At 50.1% G+C, this 10,000-nt stretch overlaps 1 protein-coding gene across 3 annotated transcripts in view; it reads right to left on the reverse strand.

The window, feature by feature from the left end:
* LOC128685815 (uncharacterized) overlaps nt 1-10,000 on the reverse strand; it is a 76,357-nt gene that overhangs the window by 48,550 nt on the left and 17,807 nt on the right. The window lies entirely within an intron of this gene.

Here is a 10,000-nt window from a genome sequence, read left to right on the forward strand (position 1 = left end):
CAGGTGAACAAGCCACTGGACTGGGAGTGTTCAGTCACGTGAAGAAGCCACTGGACTGGGAGTGTTCAGTCAGGTGAACAAGCCACTGAACTGGGAGTGTTCAGTCAGGTAAATAAGCCACTGAACAGGGAGTGTTCAGTCAGGTTAACAAGCCACTGAACTGGGAGTGTTCAGTCAGGTGAACAAGCCACTGAACAGGGAGTGTTCAGTCAGGTTAACAAGCCACTGAACTGGGAGTGTTCAGTCAGGTCAACAAGCCACTGAACAGGGAGTGTTCAGTCAGGTAAACAAGCCACTGAACAGGGAGTGTTCAGTCAGGTGAACAAGCCACTGAACAGGGAGTGTTCAGTCAGGTTAACAAGCCACTGAACTGGGAGTGTTCAGTCAGGTAAACAAGCCACTGAACAGGGAGTGCTCAGTCAGGCAAACAAGCCACTGAACAGGGAGTGTTCAGTCAGGTAAACAAGCCACTGAACAGGGAGTGTTCAGTCAGGTAAACAAGCCACTGAACAGGGAGTGTTCAGTCAGGTTAACAAGCCACTGAACTGGGAGTGTTCAGTCAGGTGAACAAGCCACTGAACAGGGAGTGTTCAGTCAGGTTAACAAGCCACTGAACTGGGAGTGTTCAGTCAAGTCAACAAGCCACTGAACAGGGAGTGTTCAGTCAGGTAAACAAGCCACTGAACAGGGAGTGTTCAGTCAGGTGAACAAGCCACTGAACAGGGAGTGTTCAGTCAGGTTAACAAGCCACTGAACTGGGAGTGTTCAGTCAGGTAAACAAGCCACTGAACAGGGAGTGTTCAGTCAGGTTAACAAGCCACTGAACTGGGAGTGTTCAGTCAGGTAAACAAGCCACTGAACAGGGAGTGTTCAGTCAGGTTAACAAGCCACTGAACTGGGAGTGTTCAGTCAGGTGAACAAGCCACTTAACAGGGAGTGTTCAGTCAGGTTAACAAGCCACTGAACTGGGAGTGTTCAGTCAGGTAAACAAGCCACTGAACAGGGAGTGTTCAGTCAGGTAAACAAGCCACTGAACAGGGAGTGTTCAGTAAAGTGAACAAGCCACTGAACAGGGAGTGTTCAGTCAGGTAAACAAGCCACTGAACAGGGAGTGTTCAGTCAGGTTACCAAGCCACTGAACAGGGAGTGTTCAGTCAGGTAAACAAGCCACTGAACAGGGAGTGTTCAGTCAGGTAAACAAGCCACTGAACAGGGAGTGTTCAGTCAGGTGAACAAGCCACTGAACAGGGAGTGTTCAGTCAGGTAAACAAGCCACTGAACAGGGAGTGTTCAGTCAGGTGAACAAGCCACTGAACAGGGAGTGTTCAGTCAGGTAAACAAGCCACTGAACAGGGAGTGTTCAGTCAGGTAAACAAGCCACTGTACAGGGAGTGTTCAGTCAGGTGAACAAGCCACTGAACAGGGAGTGTTCAGTCAGGTAAACAAGCCACTGAACAGGGAGTGTTCAGTCAGGTAAACAAGCCACTGAACATGGAGTGTTCAGTCAGGTGAACAAGCCACTGAACTGGGAGTGTTCAGTCAGGTGAACAAGCCACTGAACTGGGAGTGTTCAGTCAGGTGAACAAGCTACTGAACTGGGAGTGTTCAGTCAGGTAAAAAAGCCACTGAACTGGGAGTGTTCAGTCAGGTGAACAAGCCACTGAACTGGGAGTGTTCAGTCAGGTGAACAAGCCACTGAACTGGGAGTGTTCAGTCAGGTGAACAAACCACTGAACTGGGAGTGTTCAGTCAGGTGAACAAGCTACTGAACTGGGAGTGTTCAGTCATGTGAACAAGCCACTGAACTGGGAGTGTTCAGTCAGGTGAACAAGCCACTGAACAGGGAGTGTTCAGTCAGGTAAACAAGCCACTGAACAGGGAGTGTTCAGTCAGGTAAACAAGCCACTGAACAGGGAGTGTTCAGTCAGGTAAACAAGCCACTGAACAGGGAGTGTTCAGTCAGGTGAACAAGCCACTGAACAGGGAGTGTTCAGTCAGGTGAACAAGCCACTGAACAGGGAGTGCTCAGTCAGGTAAACAAGCCACTGAACAGGGAGTGTTCAGTCAGTTGAACAAGCCACTGAACAGGGAGTGTTCAGTCAGGTGAACAAGCCACTGAACAGGGAGTGTTCACTCAGGTTAACAAGCCACTGAACAGGGAGTGTTTAGTCAGGTGAACAAGCCACTGAACAGGGAGTGTTCAGTCAGGTGAACAAGCCACTGAACAGGGAGTGTTCAGTCAGGTTAACAAGCCACTGAACTGGGAGTGTTCAGTCAGGTGAACAAGCCACTGAACAGGGAGTGTTCAGTCAGGTAAACAAGCCACTGAACAGGGAGTGTTCAGTCAGGTGAACAAGTCACTGAACTGGGAGTGTTCAGTCAGGTGAACAAGCCACTGAACTGGGAGTGTTCAGTCAGGTGAACAAGCCACTGAACTGGGAGTGTTCAGTCAGGTGAACAAGCCACTGAACAGGGAGTGTTCAGTTATGTTAACAAGCCACTGAACAGGGAGTGTTCAGTCAGGTGAACAAGCCACTGAACAGGGAGTGTTCACTCAGGTAAACAAGCCACTGAACAGGGAGTGTTCAGTCAGGTGAACAAGTCACTGAACTGGGAGGGGTGAGCCACTGAACTGGGAGTGTTCAGTCAGGTGAACAAGCCACTGAACTGGGAGTGTTCAGTCAGGTGAACAAGCCACTGAACAGGGAGTGTTCAGTCAGGTGAACAAGTCACTGAACTGGGAGTGTTCAGTCAGGTAAACAAGCCACTGAACAGGGAGTGTTCAGTCAGGTGAACAAGCCACTGAACTGGGAGTGTTCAGTCAGGTGAACAAGCCACTGAACTGAACAGGTAGCCACTGAACTGGGAGTGTTCAGTCAGGTAAACAAGCCACTGAACAGGGAGTGTTCAGTCAGGTAAACAAGCCACTGAACTGGTCAGAGCCACTGAACAGGGAGTGTCAGTCAGGTGAACAAGCCACTGAACAGTGTTCAGTCAGGTAAACAAGCCACTGAACTGGGAGTGTTCAGTCAGGTGAACAAGCCACTGAACTGGGAGTGTTCAGTCAGGTGAACAAGCCACTGAACAGGGAGTGTTCAGTCAGGTGAACAAGCCACTGAACAGGGAGTGTTCAGTCAGGTTAACAAGCCACTGAACAGGGAGTGTTCAGTCAGGTGAACAAGCCACTGAACAGGGAGTGTTCAGTCAGGTGAACAAGCCACTGAACAGGGAGTGTTCAGTCAGGTGAACAAGTCACTGAACTGGGAGTGTTCAGTCAGGTGAACAAGCCACTGAACTGGGAGTGTTCAGTCAGGTGAACAAGCCACTGAACTGGGAGTGTTCAGTCAGGTGAACAAGCCACTGAACAGGGAGTGTTCAGTCAGGTGAACAAGCCACTGAACAGGGAGTGTTCAGTCAGGTAAACAAGCCACTGAACAGGGAGTGTTCAATCAGGTGAACAAGCCACTGAACAGGGAGTGTTCAGTCAGAACAAGGAACTGGGAGTGTTCAGTCAGGTCAACAAGCCACTGAACAGGGAGTGTTCAGTCAGGTGAACAAGCCACTGAACAGGGAGTGTTCAGTCAGGTTAACAAGCCACTGAACTGGGAGTGTTCAGTCAGGTGAACAAGCCACTGAACAGGGAGTGTTCAGTCAGGTAAACAAGCCACTGAACAGGGAGTGTTCAGTCAGGTAAACAAGCCACTGAACAGGGAGTGTTCAGTCAGGTGAACAAGCCACTGAACTGGGAGTGTTCAGTCAGGTTAACAAGCCACTGAACTGGGAGTGTTCAGTCAGGTGAACAAGCCACTGAACAGGGAGTGTTCAGTCAGGTGAACAAGCCACTGAACTGGGAGTGTTCAGTCAAGTGAACAAGCCACTGAACAGGGAGTGTTCAGTCAGGTAAAAAAGCCACTGAACAGGGAGTGTTCAGTCAGGTGAACAAGCCTGAACTGAGTGTTCAGTCAGGGCCAGTGTTCAGTCAGGTGAACAAGCCACTGAACTGGGAGTGTTCAGTCAGGTGAACAAGCCACTGAACAGGGAGTGTTCAGTCAGGTGAACAAGTCACTGAACTGGGAGTGTTCAGTCAGGTAAACAAGCCACTGAACAGGGAGTGTTCAGTCAGGTGAACAAGCCACTGAACTGGGAGTGTTCAGTCAGGTGAACAAGCCACTGAACAGGGAGTGTTCAGTCAGGTGAACAAGTCACTGAACAGGGAGTGTTCAGTCAGGTAAACAAGCCACTGAACAGGGAGTGTTCAGTCAGGTGAACAAGCCACTGAACAGGGAGTGTTCAGTCAGGTAAACAAGCCACTGAACAGGGAGTGTTCAGTCAGGTAAACAAGCCACTGAACAGGGAGTGTTCAGTCATGTCAACAAGCCACTGAACAGGGAGTGTTCAGTCAGGTAAACAAGCCACTGAACTGGGAGTGTTCAGTCAGGTTAACAAGCCACTGAACTGGGAGTGTTCAGTCAGGTGAACAAGCCACTGAACAGGGAGTGTTCAGTCAGGTAAACAAGCCACTGAACAGGGAGTGTTCAGTCAGGTGAACAAGCCACTGAACAGGGAGTGTTCAGTCAGGTGAACAAGCCACTGAACAGGGAGTGTTCAGTCAGGTTAACAAGCCACTGAACTGGGAGTGTTCAGTCAGGTGAACAAGCCACTGAACAGGGAGTGTTCAGTCAGGTAAACAAGCCACTGAACAGGGAGTGTTCAGTCAGGTGAACAAGTCACTGAACTGGGAGTGTTCAGTCAGGTGAACAAGCCACTGAACTGGGAGTGTTCAGTCAGGTGAACAAGCCACTGAACTGGGAGTGTTCAGTCAGGTGAACAAGCCACTGAACAGGGAGTGTTCAGTCAGGTTAACAAGCCACTGAACTGGGAGTGTTCAGTCAGGTGAACAAGCCACTGAACAGGGAGTGTTCAGTCAGGTAAACAAGCCACTGAACAGGGAGTGTTCAGTCAGGTGAACAAGTCACTGAACTGGGAGTGTTCAGTCAGGTGAACAAGCCACTGAACTGGGAGTGTTCAGTCAGGTGAACAAGCCACTGAACAGGGAGTGTTCAGTCAGGTAGCCACTGAACAGGGAGTGTTCAGTCAGGTGAACAAGCCACTGAACAGGGAGTGTTCAGTCAGGTCACCACGCCACAGAACAGGGAGTGTTCAGTCCGGTGCACAAGCCACCGCACCGGGAGTGTTCAGTCAGGTGAACAAGCCACTGAACTGGGAGTGTTCAGTCAGGTGAACAAGCCACTGAACAGGGAGTGTTCAGTCAGGTAAACAAGCCACTGAACTGGGAGTGTTCAGTCAGGTAAACAAGCCACTGAACAGGGAGTGTTCAGTCAGGTTAACAAGCCACTGAACAGGGAGTGTTCAGTCAGGTGAACAAGCCACTGAACAGGGAGTGTTCAGTCAGGTGAACAAGCCACTGAACAGGGAGTGTTCAGTCAGGTGAACAAGCCACTGAACAGGGAGTGTTCAGTCAGGTAAACAAGCCACTGAACAGGGAGTGTTCAGTCAGGTGAACAAGCCACTGAACAGGGAGTGTTCAGTCAGGTGAACAAGCCACTGAACAGGGAGTGTTCAGTCAGGTTAACAAGCCACTGAACAGGGAGTGTTCAGTCAGGTGAACAAGCCACTGAACAGGGAGTGTTCAGTCAGGTGAACAAGCCACTGAACAGGGAGTGTTCAGTCAGGTGAACAAGCCACTGAACAGGGAGTGTTCAGTCAGGTGAACAAGCCACTGAACAGGGAGTGTTCAGTCAGGTGAACAAGCCACTGAACAGGGAGTGTTCAGTCAGGTGAACAAGCCACTGAACAGGGAGTGTTCAGTCAGGTGAACAAGCCACTGAACTGGGAGTGTTCAGTCAGGTGAACAAGCCACTGAACTGGGAGTGTTCAGTCAAGTGAACAAGCCACTGAACAGGGAGTGTTCAGTCAGGTAAAAAAGCCACTGAACAGGGAGTGTTCAGTCAGGTGAACAAGTCACTGAACTGGGAGTGTTCAGTCAGGTGAACAAGCCACTGAACTGGGAGTGTTCAGTCAGGTGAACAAGCCACTGAACTGGGAGTGTTCAGTCAGGTGAACAAGCCACTGAACAGGGAGTGTTCAGTCAGGTGAACAAGTCACTGAACTGGGAGTGTTCAGTCAGGTGAACAAGCCACTGAACAGGGAGTGTTCAGTCAGGTGAACAAGCCACTGAACAGGGAGTGTTCAGTCAGGTGAACAAGCCACTGAACTGGGAGTGTTCAGTCAGGTGAACAAGCCACTGAACTGGGAGTGTTCAGTCAGGTGAACAAGCCACTGAACAGGGAGTGTTCAGTCAGGTGAACAAGCCACTGAACAGGGAGTGTTCAGTCAGGTGAACAAGCCACTGAACAGGGAGTGTTCAGTCAGGTAAACAAGCCACTGAACAGGGAGTGTTCAGTCAGGTGAACAAGCCACTGAACAGGGAGTGTTCAGTCAGGTGAACAAGCCACTGAACAGGGAGTGTTCAGTCAGGTGAACAAGCCACTGAACAGGGAGTGTTCAGTCAGGTTAACAAGCCACTGAACTGGGAGTGTTCAGTCAGGTGAACAAGCCACTGAACAGGGAGTGTTCAGTCAGGTAAACAAGCCACTGAACAGGGAGTGTTCAGTCAGGTGAACAAGCCACTGAACAGGGAGTGTTCAGTCAGGTGAACAAGCCACTGAACAGGGAGTGTTCAGTCAGGTGAACAAGCCACTGAACAGGGAGTGTTCAGTCAGGTGAACAAGCCACTGAACAGGGAGTGTTCAGTCAGGTGAACAAGCCACTGAACAGGGAGTGTTCAGTCAGGTGAACAAGCCACTGAACAGGGAGTGTTCAGTCAGGTAAACAAGCCACTGAACTGGGAGTGTTCAGTCAGGTAAACAAGCCACTGAACAGGGAGTGTTCAGTCAGGTGAACAAGTCACTGAACTGGGAGTGTTCAGTCAGGTGAACAAGCCACTGAACAGGGAGTGTTCAGTCAGGTGAACAAGCCACTGAACAGGGAGTGTTCAGTCAGGTGAACAAGCCACTGAACAGGGAGTGTTCAGTCAGGTGAACAAGCCACTGAACAGGGAGTGTTCAGTCAGGTGAACAAGCCACTGAACAGGGAGTGTTCAGTCAGGTGAACAAGCCACTGAACAGGGAGTGTTCAGTCAGGTGAACAAGCCACTGAACAGGGAGTGTTCAGTCAGGTGAACAAGCCACTGAACAGGGAGTGTTCAGTCAGGTGAACAAGCCACTGAACAGGGAGTGTTCAGTCAGGTGAACAAGTCACTGAACAGGGAGTGTTCAGTCAGGTGAACAAGCCACTGAACAGGGAGTGCTCAGTCAGGTGAACAAGCCACTGAACAGGGAGTGCTCAGTCAGGTGAACAAGCCACTGAACTGGGAGTGTTTAGTCAGGTGAACAAGCCACTGAACTGGGAGTGTTCAGTCAGGTGAACAAGCCACTGAACTGGGAGTGTTCAGTCAGGTAAACAAGCCACTGAACAGGGAGTGTTCAGTCAGGTTAACAAGCCACTGAACTGGGAGTGTTCAGTCAGGTGAACAAGCCACTGAACAGGGAGTGTTCAGTCAGGTTAACAAGCCACTGAACTGGGAGTGTTCAGTCAGGTCAACAAGCCACTGAACAGGGAGTGTTCAGTCAGGTAAACAAGCCACTGAACAGGGAGTGTTCAGTCAGGTTAACAAGCCACTGAACTGGGAGTGTTCAGTCAGGTAAACAAGCCACTGAACAGGGAGTGTTCAGTCAGGTAAACAAGCCACTGAACAGGGAGTGTTCAGTCAGGTAAACAAGCCACTGAACAGGGAGTGTTCAGTCAGGTAAACAAGCCACTGAACAGGGAGTGTTCAGTCAGGTTAACAAGCCACTGAACTGGGAGTGTTCAGTCAGGTGAACAAGCCACTGAACAGGGAGTGTTCAGTCAGGTTAACAAGCCACTGAACTGGGAGTGTTCAGTCAGGTCAACAAGCCACTGAACAGGGAGTGTTCAGTCAGGTAAACAAGCCACTGAACAGGGAGTGTTCAGTCAGGTAAACAAGCCACTGAACTGGGAGTGTTCAGTCAGGTTAACAAGCCACTGAACTGGGAGTGTTCAGTCAGGTTAACAAGCCACTGAACAGGGAGTGTTCAGTCAGGTAAACAAGCCACTGAACAGGGAGTGTTCAGTCAGGTGAACAAGCCACTGAACAGGGAGTGTTCAGTCAGGTTAACAAGCCACTGAACAGGGAGTGTTCAGTCAGGTGAACAAGCCACTGAACAGGGAGTGTTCAGTCAGGTTAACAAGCCACTGAACAGGGAGTGTTCAGTCAGGTAAACAAGCCACTGAACAGGGAGTGTTCAGTCAGGTAAACAAGCCACTGAACAGGGAGTGTTCAGTCAGGTGAACAAGCCACTGAACAGGGAGTGTTCAGTCAGGTAAACAAGCCACTGAACTGGGAGTGTTCAGTCAGGTTAACAAGCCACTGAACAGGGAGTGTTCAGTCAGGTTAACAAGCCACTGAACAGGGAGTGTTCAGTCAGGTAAACAAGCCACTGAACAGGGAGTGTTCAGTCAGGTGAACAAGCCACTGAACAGGGAGTGTTCAGTCAGGTCAACAAGCCACTGAACAGGGAGTGTTCAGTCAGGTAAACAAGCCACTGAACTGGGAGTGTTCAGTCAGGTAACAAGTCACTGAACAGGGAGTGTTCAGTCAGGTAAACAAGCCACTGAACAGGGAGTGTTCAGTCAGGTAACAAGCCACTGAACAGGGAGTGTTCAGTCAGGTTAACAAGCCACTGAACAGGGAGTGTTCAGTCAGGTAAACAAGCCACTGAACAGGGAGTGTTCAGTCAGGTTAACAAGCAAGCCACTGAACAGGGAGTGTTCAGTCAGGTGAACAAGCCACTGAACTGGGAGTGTTCAGTCAGGTGAACAAGCCACTGAACTGGGAGTGTTCAGTCAGGTGAACAAGCCACTGAACAGGGAGTGTTCAGTCAGGTGAACAAGCCACTGAACAGGGAGTGTTCAGTCAGGTTAACAAGCCACTGAACAAGGGAGTGTTCAGTCAGGTGAACAAGCCACTGAACAGGGAGTGTTCAGTCAGGTAAACAAGCCACTGAACAGGGAGTGTTCAGTCAGGTGAACAAGCCACTGAACAGGGAGTGTTCAGTCAGGTGAACAAGCCACTGAACAGGGAGTGTTCAGTCAGGTAAACAAGCCACTGAACAGGGAGTGTTCAGTCAGGTGAACAAGCCACTGAACAGGGAGTGTTCAGTCAGGTGAACAAGTCACTGAACAGGGGGTGTTCAGTCAGGTAACAAGCCACTGAACAGGGAGTGTTCAGTCAGGTAAACAAGCCACTGAACAGGGAGTGTTCAGTCAGGTAAACAAGCCACTGAACAGGGAGTGTTCAGTCAGGTTAACAAGCCACTGAACTGGGAGTGTTCAGTCAGGTGAACAAGCCACTGAACAGGGAGTGTTCAGTCAGGTAAACAAGCCACTGAACAGGGAGTGTTCAGTCAGGTGAACAAGCCACTGAACAGGGAGTGTTCAGTCAGGTTAACAAGCCACTGAACAGGGAGTGTTCAGTCAGGTGAACAAGCCACTGAACAGGGAGTGTTCAGTCAGGTTAACAAGCCACTGAACAGGGAGTGTTCAGTCAGGTTAACAAGCCACTGAACAGGGAGTGTTCAGTCAGGTGAACAAGCCACTGAACAGGGAGTGTTCAGTCAGGTGAACAAGCCACTGAACAGGGAGTGTTCAGTCAGGTGAACAAGCCACTGAACAGGGAGTGTTGAGTCAGTCAGGTGTTCAGTCAGGTGAACAAGCACTGACTGGAGTGCTGGGAGTGTTCAGTCAGGTGAACAAGTCAGGTGAACAAGCCACTGAACAGGGAGTGTTCAGTCAGGTGAACAAGCCACTGGACTGGGAGTGTTCAGTCAGGTGAACAAGCCACTGAACAGGGAGTGTTCAGTCAGGTGAACAAGCCACTGGACTGGGTGTATAAACCGTC

This window comes from Cherax quadricarinatus, chromosome 23 (assembly GCF_038502225.1).
Source record: "Cherax quadricarinatus isolate ZL_2023a chromosome 23, ASM3850222v1, whole genome shotgun sequence".
In the NCBI taxonomy this organism is placed as follows: domain Eukaryota; kingdom Metazoa; phylum Arthropoda; class Malacostraca; order Decapoda; family Parastacidae; genus Cherax; species Cherax quadricarinatus.